This window comes from Tupaia chinensis, unplaced genomic scaffold (genome assembly GCF_000334495.1).
Source record: "Tupaia chinensis unplaced genomic scaffold, TupChi_1.0 Scaffold147282_1, whole genome shotgun sequence".
Classification (NCBI taxonomy): domain Eukaryota; kingdom Metazoa; phylum Chordata; class Mammalia; order Scandentia; family Tupaiidae; genus Tupaia; species Tupaia belangeri.
Window position 1 is genome coordinate 3,114,235 of NW_006207133.1, and position 11,592 is coordinate 3,125,826.

Sequence of the window (11,592 nt, forward strand, 5' to 3'; positions counted from 1 at the left end):
TAATCTTGAAGTCAAGCCTGTGTCACCTTGATTCCCTCCACCTCTTCAGTATTCCTGCGTGGAGTTCTCCATGAAGAGAGAGGGACCTCAGAAAGGCAAGGAATTCTGATAAATTGCTCCTTCAGTCTTTGCTTGGGACATCCTGCCTTTTTAAAAGGACTAACTGGACTTGGTCAGCCTTAGGAAGAAAAGCATCACTCGGGTGAAAATATCTGGGGGAACTTGAAATACATAGCTGACTGTGCAGCTGACTGGCTTTAGCTGCTCTTAGAAGGAGTTCCACATAGTTATCCAGAGCAGTCCCTCAAGCTTCTCTTCTCTTTTACACAACTGCTTTCAGAGATACTCTATACGAGGCATGTTTAGAAAAAGAGAAATACATGTCCCCGGAATTGATTAGGTTGGTGCAAAAGTAATTGTGGGTTTACACTGTTTTCAATTAGCAATAATCGCGCCTCAGATAAACCTCATCGGCTACGACACTGCCACTGTGCAAAGCTATGGGTTTACACTGTTGAAATTTGCCTTTTGATCTTGGATACATTCTTAAATAAATGCAGTTACGTTATACATCATTTTAATGTGCACTTCTTCCGTTGTTTTACTAAGGACTTAGTACTTGCTCTTTATTTGATATGTATTTCGGACTATAGAAATTATGTTAGACAATAAGCAAATCTGAACGACTACTTGCTCTTTATTTGATATGTATTTCAGACTATAGAAACTATGTTAGACAATAAGCAAATCTGAACAATTCCTTATTTGAGGTTAAAGTGGGTGCTAGAGCAGAGGGACTTATGACATCGACAACTCATTTGGCTCAGGAATGGCTAGCGTACAGTGCATGGTGGTTGAAGAAGTTTGCAAATGAGATGAGGACCTAGAGGAGGCGCTAACTGCCAGCCAGCTGAAGTTGACAAAGACCAATGGAGAGTAATTATCAAAGCTGATCCCTCTTACAACTACATGAGAAGTTGTTGAGGAACTCAATGTCCATCCTATGGTCGTTTGGCATTTGAAGCAAATTGGAAAGTTGAAAAAGCTCAGTAAGTGGATGCCCCATGAACTGACCACATTTTTTTTTAACTGTTGTTATGAAGTATCATCGCTTATGCTACACAACAACAATGAACCATTTCTCGATCAAATTGTAACATGGGATAAAAAGTGAGTTTTATATGAAAACCCAACCAGCTCAGTGGTTGGAGCAAAAAGAAGCTCCAAAGCACTTCCCAAAGTCAAACTTGCACCAAAAAAAAAGAAAAAGTCACAATCACTGTTTGATGGGATCTGATCCCAGCAAAACGTTACATCTGAGAAGAACGCTCAGCAGATCAATGAGGTGCACCGAAAACTGCAATGCCTGCAGTTGGCATAGGTCAACAGAAAAGGGCCAGTTCTCCACAACAATGTCTGACCACACACCACACAACCAACACTTCAAACGTTGAATGAACTGGGCTACAAAGTGTTGCCTCATTCGCCATTTTCACCTGACCTCTTGCCAACCGACTACCACTTCTTCAAGCATGTGGACAATTTTTTGCTGGGAAAATGCTTCCACAACCAGCCGGATGCAGAAGATGTTTTCCAAAAATTTCTTAAACGCTGAAGCATGGGCTTTTATGCTACAGGAATAAACAAATTTACTTCTCATTGGCAAAAATGTCTTGATTGTAATGGTTCCTACTTTTAGTAATAAAGATGTATTTTAGCCTAGTTATAATGCTTTAAAATCCACAGTCTGAAACTGCAATTGCTTTTGCACCCATCTAATATATTCTTCCAAGCAGTCTTTTAGTCTTGTTGACAAGGGTAGACCCCAGAAGGTACTGTTGCATTTGCTAATGGTGAATCTACAAAAGCACAGCAGAGAGGTTGGTCAGATAAAGGTGAACAGTGCCACTGGGGAGGGGGTGGTGGTGGGGGGACTTCAGGGTCTGTCTGCTTATCCTTGCACATCTGAAGGTAGTGGTCAATCAGATGAGCCACACTTTCAAAGTGCTTAAGCTTGGACCTGACACCTATGGTAGAGTCCAATCCACATTTCCCATCTTGTATTCAATTCACAGATTAGTTGATCCAGCTGATATTTTAACAGATATTGTTAGCAGGCAGTCTGAATGCAAACTATCCCTAATCAAGAAAGTTCATTCTGGTGCCTCTTTTGATTTGTCTTTGGCTTTACCAACTGCCACATTTCCCTAGTACCGTCCTGTTTGAGCTCCTGCAGGACCTTGGCCAGCTGCACTGCCTCTGGGAACATTTCCTTAGCCAACCCAGTGGCCCCTCACTGGCCCCATGTCCCTTCCATGCCATTCCCAGAGGGCTTAAGGCAACACGGGGTCAAAGGAGAAGGCTCACATGGCAAAGGAAGGTGGCTTCCCAAGTTGAAGTCAAAGAGGAGCTCATGTCCTTCCTGAAAGTCAACAGGAACCCCCAAACGAGTCCCTGCTTTATTTCTGAGATGGCAGTGTGAGGGAGGGATTGGGGAGCTGCGATTATTTCTGAGATGGTGGCAGTGTGAGGGAGGGATTGGGGAGCTGCGGACTCTTCCTTCCCTGGTCCAAGAGGATGGATGCAGACAGGGTCACCCACAGATCACCTGTGGATCCAGTGGGAATAGGCCTTAAAGATTGGTTTAAGGCTGGCCCCCAAACTGATGATGGAAATTGCTGAGGCCTGTAGAAATTATCATTATAAAACAGTTTATTCATAGTATGATTTTGCGTGACCACATCTGGAGAAACATGAAAGTGTCTCCTGAGGTGTTCAGAGGCAGCAGTTCTTTTATTCTGATCTGAGAGCAGGAGACAAAGCGGTGAATGCATGTAAGGCTTGTCCTAGCCCTGGGACTTGGAAAAGGTGCCAGAGGTGTGTGCGTGTGCTCAGAGCCTGATGAGATAGAGAACTGGAGGAGAAAGGGCTTCTGCGTGACCAGGCCCCATCGGGAGGTGCTCTCTGTCTCTCTTTCTTTCTCTTTATCTCTTGTGCCCCAATAAGGCAGGACATCTGGAAGCAGAGGTTCATAGGTTATAGGTGAGCTTAGAAATTATTAGGTTAGTTATTAGTTAAATATGTAAGTCTTTGTCTAAAAGAGACTTAGAGTTGGTAGGAAAAGTAAGTTTGAATTTCACCTGGATGTAGACACTAAGGCCTGGCTATGTATCTGGTGATGCTATGCCAAGGTCAGGATGTAAGGAGCTGCCCCTGATCACCAAACCAAAGCAGTCTGTTAGGGCAAGATTAATGTTTGTAGATGTGACTCTCCCAGGTCCCTGGGAAAGCATCTTAGTCTAGGAAGAACAGTCAGAAATCTCTCCTCAAATATCAGTACTTAAGCAGTGTGCAAAGGGAGCCAGATCCCACATCATTGATGGAGTTCAAGTACTGGCTCTGGGACTTGGAAAGGTGCCAGATGGGCATACATGCGCTCAGAGCCTGATGAGATAGAGAAGTGGAGGAGAAAGGACCTCTGCATGACCAGGCCCCATCGGGAGGTGCTCTCTGTCTCTCTCTCTCTTTATCTCTTGCGCATACATATATACCCTCTAGTATTACCACCGGGTCCGGGACACGAACCGCGGTCGACTACGTGGGAGTCCAGCGACATAGCCATTACGCTAACTGCTGGTTCCCTAGTATTAAAAAAATTTTGTTTTGTTTTAATAGTCAGTTTATGAAAGATCGTATCTCGCATTTTCAGGTTCTTGGAAGTAAAGTTTTTCCAAAGTTCTCTTCAGTGGCTTCTGCTTCAGGGGCAAAGTCTCTCTCTCTTTCTCTCCCTCCCTCCCACCCTTCCTCCATCTCTCCCTTTCTCCCTCCCTCCATTTGGGCTACCTTGCATGATTTCTGAATGTTTGTTCTTCTTGTTGGACTTTGGAGCTGTTCACAGACTCTTCTCTCTTTCTGTTCCAGCTCTGCCACGGAGCAGTAGGTCACTAATGCAGGTCATGAGTGTTAACCCTAAAGAGTCCCCGCCTTAACTAGGAACCCTCTGGAGTCAGCAGAGGTGCTGGGTGGGGCTGAGCCTGCCCTGGAAAGCTCCATCCTTTTTTCTTTTCCTTTTTTATATTTTTAGTGCCAGAGAGCACATATGTGTCCATAAGACAAAAAGAGAGAGAAAGAGAAAAAAAATCACTCCCCAAAAGGGCCTGGTCATGCTACAATTCTTTTTTCTCCAGTTGTCCATCCCATCAGGAACCAAGGCACATGTGCTGCCCAGTGTGTCTTTTAAGCTGCCAGGTGGAACTCAAACCCTGGTTAGCCATGTGAAATCCAGCTTCCTATGCTTAATGACTACACTACGGGGCTGACTCCTGTCCTTATTTCTTCCCAGGGAGGCAGAGCAAGGCCTCTTCTTTAGCAGGGCAGGGTAGGTTGGATGCAACACACAGCAGGAAGCAAACGCCAGGCCTTTTCTAAAGTCACTACAAGGAGTAGGAGGAAGCAAACCTCCTTAATAATCAAGGCTCAAATGCTTGGAAAGGAACCTGGAGATCTTGTCTGGGCCGAGACTATGAGTCATTGGCAAACTGCATTCCAGCTCTTGGGGAACAAAGCCACTTTCTAGCACAGAGATCCCAGGACAGATACTGGACACACAGAGGAGGCCAGAGGCTGCACAGAAGGCTGCATGGCCGAGGCCAGAACAGGAATCATTCTTTGAATCACTCTAATCTTTAAAGTCCATTCCATTTATTTATTTATTCCTCTCCATTTCATTATGAGACTTCTCCAACATACAGAAAAGTTGGAAGAATTTGACAGCAAACATCAATCTATCAGTGCATAGATTTTATCATGGCATTTTACTCTAGCTGTTTGGTCATATGAGGGACTTCAAAAAGGTGTGTAGAAAATGGAATTAAAGTATGAGTTTATTCTAACACAAAACCCTTGAAAATCCATGCATAGTTATTCCATAGTTATTATTTTATGGAAAAAATTCATTTTCCATAAACTTTTTTTTTATTTCTTTTTTTTTTTTTAGAGGTTTTTCATTATAGGGTGTGTGCGCTCACCAGACAGAGAGAGACAGAGAGACAGAAAGCGAGAAATCACCCACCAGAGGGGATGGCCACGTAGGTGATGGCCATGCCGCAATCCCTTTTCCTCCATTCTCCTCTCGGGATCTTGGGCACACACGCACATGTGCCCAGCGTGGGTTTTAAGTCACCGGGTCCGGGAAGCAAACCGTGGTCGAGAGTCCAGTGACATAGCCATTACGCTAACTGCTGGTTCCCAATTTTCCATAAACTTTTTAAAGATTCCTTGTGTATGGATCCACTCGTTCGTCCCTTGATCTATCCAGCCATCTGAAATATTTTTCAATGCATTTTGAAGTATTGATACATTGTCAATGCTTGCATGACTCCTACCAAATACTTAGGCATGTACATTATTCACTGAAGTCCAATGTTTATTTACAATTCTATTATTTCTTTGGGACAAAATTTATATACAACCAAATACATACATTTTAAGTGTACCATGTGATAAGTTTTAACAAGTCCATATACATGCACAACCTAGATCGCTATCAAAATGTAGGACATTAATGGTCCAGAAAGTTCCCACTTAGTGTCATGCTCCCTCCCGGAAGTAAATGCTGCTCTGATGTCTTTTTCCTGTCATAGATTACCTATGTCCACCCTACAACTTCATCTAGATAAAACTGTACATTCATATTCTTTTGTGTGTGGCTTCTTTCACTCCATCTAAGGACACTTTGTTACACAGAAGGAACCTGGCAAATGGGAGGGATCGTGTTTTTATTCAGGGATGAAAGAAAAACTTTTTCCATGAAATAGAATTTTAAATAACAGGAAACATCATTAAGAGAGTATAAAGGGGAGTGCACATGGCCTCTGGCAAATTTTAAAAAGAGAGCAAGAGAGAGAGAGTATGTGTGTGTGTGTGTAGGGGGGGGATACCCATGTACAAAGGCTTCCTAACTCATTTTTTAAGGTCAGTACTATTTTAATACCAAAACCAAACAAAGACATTACAGGAAAATAAATTACAGATCCATATCTCATAAACATAGGTGTAATAACCCTCGATGAAATATTAGCAAAGTGAATCCAAGAGTGTATAAAAAGAATTATGTACACCACAACCAAGAGGATTTGTTCCCGGTATGCAAGGCTGATTCAACACTCACAAATCAATCAGTGAGGACTGACTTTGTGGCACAAAGATAATGCGCTGCTCATGAGAAACTGGATCCCACTTGGTGACCAATTGGCCGGCTACATGCAAGGCAAGTGTGTAAGTGCCCAAGATCTGATTGGCTGGAGGACTAGAGGAAGAGAACTGTAGCATGACCAGACCCATGGAGGATCTCTCTCTCTCTCTCTCTCTTTCTCTCTCTCTCTCTCTCTCTCTCTCTCTCTCTCTCACACACACACACACACACACACACACACACACACATAGTCTATCAGGAATAAAGGAGATTTTTTTAAAAAAATTATTTCTTTATATCTTTTGAAAATCAATTAATGTAACCCACCACATCAACAGACTTAAGAAAAAATACCAACAGATGTAGAAAAAGTACCTGATAAAATTCAAAACTAAACTATGAATGGAGAGAGAACTTCATCAACTTGATAAGAATACCTACAAAAAAATCTACAGTTAACCACATACTTAATAGTGAAGATCTCAAAACTTGACCACTAAGGAAACAAAACAAGGCAGGAATATCCCTCTTACTACTTTTTTTTTTTTTTAACGTTGTACTAGAAGTTCTAACCAATGCAATAAGGAAAAAAAAAAAAAGGAAATTTTAAAATAAAGACTGGGCAAGAAGGAATAAAACTATTTTGTTCACAGATAACATGATCATCTATGTAGAAAATCAGAAAAAAAATTAACAAAAACTACTGGAACTAATAAATGATTATAGCAAGTTTGTAGGATACAGAGCTAATATTTAAAAGTCAATTACTTTCCTATCAGTGGAACTGGAGAAAGTGGAATTTTAAATTAAAAACATAATACCACTTATATTAGTACAAAAAATACATTCTAGTTGTAAGTCTAATAAATATACATATAATACTTTAATAAAGAAAATTACAAAACTCTGATGAAATCAAAGAAAAACTAAATAGATATTACATGTTCATGGAGAGGAAGACTCAATATTTTCAAGATGTCAGTTCTTCCCCAACTAGATCTATAGATTTAAAGCAGTCCCAATCAAAATCCCAGCAAGTTACTTTATAGATATTGACAAATTGATTCTAAAGTTTATATGGAGAGATGAAAGACCTCCAAGAGCCAACATAATATTGACTGGAAGTGAAAAGTTGGAGGACTGACACTATCTGATGCCAATACTTACTATAAGTTTACAATAATGAGGACAGTGTGGTATTGGTGAAGGAATAAACAAATCAATGAAACAGCATAGAGAGCCTCCAAGTAGACCCTCATAAATATAGTCAAGTGATCTTTGATAAAGAAACTAAAGTTAGGCCTGGACTAGGGCCAGGAAAGAAGATCTTGGCACTTGATAAGTAAAGTGTGCAGCCTCAGGGAGCGAGCCCGAGGGCAGGTGTTTAAGTACAGGATTCACTTTGGTGCCAGCAGGCTTGGGTTCGAATCCAGGTTCTGCCACTTGCTACATCACCTCTCTGAAACTCCATTTATTAATCTTTGAAGAAGGATCCTATGACGATTAAGTGAAACCAATTGTGCTCAGATGGAGGAAGTGGCTGGCTCCAACTCAATACGGAGGGTGATTAGTGTTGTGTGGAGGGAGAAGGACTTGCACAAATTCCAAAAATAAGGACAGAGAAAAGAAGATATAACTGAGTCTTCCTCTGCATTCTTATGATATCCTAAGCATGGGTCTATCTGTGGACTAACCACATGCATGGAATCTAAATGATCTGCTTACGAGTCTGATGCCCCTGACTGCCTACCAGACAGTGGGACTGGAACTGTGCCTGGCACACAATAGACTTCCAACACATGCATTGAAAGAATGAGCCAATAGTGGCAGGGTGGTTAAGGTTACTGGATTCCACATGACCTACTGTGTAGTTCAAATCCTGGACCTGGCAGCTTGAAAAACACACTGGGTGTGTGTTGCATGTGTGCACAAAACCCCAAGAAGAGAATGGAGGAGGAATTGTGGTGTGGCCATCCCTCCTCGTTGGGTGCTGTCTTACTTTCCCTCTCTCTCTCTCTCAATGTCGCTCTCCTGAGACCATGCTACCCACTACAAAATAAAAAAATAATAATAAAAAAAAGAACCTTACATGAAGCACTGGAGCTCCCTCTGGCGGTCAAGGGAAGAACTGCGATTGAGCAATCTGTTACCGTTATCTCCGCATGGTCATTCTAGTCCTCCTGCCTGGCCACTGTGTATGCAGCAGCTTCTTTAATTGGCTGAAAACTGCACTGTAAGAGTAGATCTGCACTGAACGCTGCACTTTTTATACAGAGCTCATACTGCCTAAACTCTAGTGCCTGCCTCTTGCCACCTGTCTGGTGGCTAGTGGGCTTGCAGGGACCCTGATTTACCTCTTGCTACTCCTTCCCACCCCCACCTCCCTCTTCCCACTCGGCCCAGGCTGTGGCACTCTGGTATGGCCTTGAAAAAAGTCGTTTTCCTCTTCTCCCCAGCTGGTAATGCCCTCCTAGTTCTGTCCAACCTCATGGACACATTTCCATCAAATGCTGTAGGGCAATTATTTGTCAGCACAACTGTCTGCTCCCTTTTACATGAAGTCCTCGAAGACAGGGCGGTAACTTCTCTGTATCCTCAGAGCTTAGCCACAGAAATGCTCAGTAAATATTTGTTGAAGGGATGAACAGATAGATGGCAAAATCCTAACTCCTTGTCTTCCTCAGCTCCACACCCTCCAAGTATTGTATTCCCAAACAAAGCATAGTAGTAAATCTCCATTGCCATCTGTCACCATCACAGTGAAGATATTATTGTTGGGACCAGCAATTGGTGGAATGGCTATGTCTCTGGACTCCCATGTAGTCGACTGTGGTTCAGGTCCCGAACCTGGTGGCTTAAACTCATACCAGGCTCACGTGCATGCATGTCCAGGATCCCAAGAGAATGGAGAAGGCAGTGCGGTGGGGCCGTCTCCCCTGGGGGATGATTTCTCACTTTCCTCTCTCTCTATCTTTCGGGTGAGCGCACGCCCCCTAAAAAAAAACCCTCTCTCGAAAAAAAAAAAAAGAGAGATATTATTGTTTGGGACTGGACAATGGTGGAGTTAAAAAGCCCAAATCTCTTCAGAGCAATCTCACATAAGAAGTTCCAGGTTCTGGGAACCAGCAGTTAGCGTAATGGCTATGTTGCTGGACTCCCACGTAGTCGACCGTGGATCGCGACCCGGACCCGGTGGCTTAAAACTCACACCGGGCGTGTGTGCATGTGTGCCCAAGATCCCAAGAGGAGAATGGAGGAGAAGGGATTGCGGCGTGACCATCCCCCCTGGGGGGTGATTTCTCGCTTTCTGTCTCTATGTCTCTCTCTGTCTGTCTGGCGAGCACACGTGCCCTATAGCGAAAATCTCTCAAGAAAAAAAAAAAAAAAAAAAGAAGTTCCAGGTTCACACCCAGATTGCTCCCAGGGTACACCAGGCACTCACACACCCACGCTCGGGCTGGCTAGCGCTGGGGGTGGATTGCAGCATGAAGATCATGTTGGAGTGCCTCTCTCTTTATCTCTCCCTGCTCTGCTCACTCATGAAAAAAAAAAAAAAGACAGAAGGAAACTTTTTAAAAAGTTTCACTGTAATAGCTGAGTCAAAAATCTAAGTGGCTCAATACCATAAAATGTTATTGCTAATGCACAGGAAGCCCCAACCAGAGTTCCTGCTCAGTGGATGGCTGCTTCCAGATCCCACCTGTGCCTTCTCCTCCAGACTTGGAGCCCTCTGTGTTCGGCCTGGGAACGAAGATGACAGTGGCTTTTGTTTTGTTTTTGAAGATGATAGTGTTTTTATGGGCCAGCATTCCATTGGCTGGAAAACTCAGGCACCTCACCCTCCCTGTAAGGGAGGCTGGGAAATGTAATCCAGCCACGTGTGCCAGGAGAAAGGGGGAAACGGGTTTGCTCAGGAGCCAGCCCGGCTCTGCCACACCCCTTTAATGAGAATTCCTTTACCAGTTGAAATACTTGTGAAGTTAGACTCAGCTCTTTAACATCAATCGGTAGGCTATTTTAATATCAGAAAGGCTTTTGCGAGTGGAAAGGAATGCTTAGCACTGCTTGTGGGGTCATTAATGCTGACTCTGTTAAACACAGCACAAGTTTAATAAACCACACTAACAGAACCAAGTGTCTTAAAAAGTTGAACACTGATGACAGACTTAATAAATTTCCTAAACAATTTCAACTATTGGGTCATCAGAAAAGTCATGACATCTTTTCCCATGTTTTTCTATGCAAAAATATGTCATGACTTTTCCTACGACCCAGTACAATTATATTTTATTGTGACTGATTTTGGAAATGTCTACTATTCTAGTCCAGAGTCAGTAAACTGCCTGACTTTAAAAATAAAGTTTTATTGGCACATAGCTGCCCCTTGCTTTCTTATCTATGACTGCTTTCACTAGAGCAGTGCAATTGAGTAGCGGCAACAGAAACGATATGGTCTGCGAAGCCTAAAGTTTTACTATCTGGCTCTTTAAGAAAGAGACTCGGGTCCAGCCACAGTGGTGTAGGCAGTCGGGTGGTGCTGCTATGTGATGCTGGAGCAATAGGGGGAGGTGCAGGGTTCACGTCCAGGGTCTTCCCTAACTCACCAGGCACACTCTTGATCCTGACAGACTGCAGTGCTGAAGGGAGGATCTCGGTGACAACCATATTGGGGGTCTTATTGTTCCTCTCTTGTTCTCTCCCTCAATAATAAATAATAAACTTTAAAAAGAAAAAGATCTAAACTGAAACAAAACACCCACAAATACAACAAAACTAACTACTACATTTACATTTAAACCTGTTTTAAAATACCAACACCATCTTATAATCACCATCCTCACACTTGTTATTTTACTTTTTGGGGATTGTAGAAATGCTTATTTTGATACCTTCAAGGGAAACAGTAAAAAGATGCTGAAAAATGAGGAGAAAGGAGAAGGAGAAAAAGAGAGAGCAGGGGGAGGGGAAAACGCATGCTTGTTTTAGCAGGACTTTGGTTAATTAGGATGAGGGGAGAGCTCACCCCCAGAGGTTGAGGAATGAAATCCTGGCAGGCAGTTGGCTCCCTTGTGGAGACTTGCCCGACCCAACCTCTTGGATCACACCCCTCCTCCTACCTGTGGCTCTGTGTGAGCAAGGCTGCCTCTTGGATCACACCCCTCCTACCTGTGGCTCTGTGTGAGCAAGGCTGGTAGGGCCCTCCCCTCTCTTCCCGGGTCAGACCGTACTTGCTCACACTTCCAAGTTCATCTTTGACAACCAATAAACAGAGAGCGTAGCTTCAGAAACAAACCTTCGCTACGTTGAGGTTTACTTAAAGCACTGTCTTCATATACTTGATAGAAGCCTTTCCATTTCTAGGGTATCTTTAGTTTCCTGTTGCCTTAGACAAAACTTGT

The 11,592-nt window shown here is 43.1% G+C and overlaps 2 pseudogenes; both read right to left on the reverse strand.

The window, feature by feature from the left end:
* Positions 1-297: 297 nt before the first annotated feature.
* LOC114006362 (uncharacterized) lies at positions 298-500 on the reverse strand (annotated as a pseudogene).
* Positions 501-1,723: 1,223 nt separating this feature from the next.
* Positions 1,724-10,858, reverse strand: LOC102498106 (suppressor of cytokine signaling 2 pseudogene; annotated as a pseudogene).
* Positions 10,859-11,592: the final 734 nt, after the last annotated feature.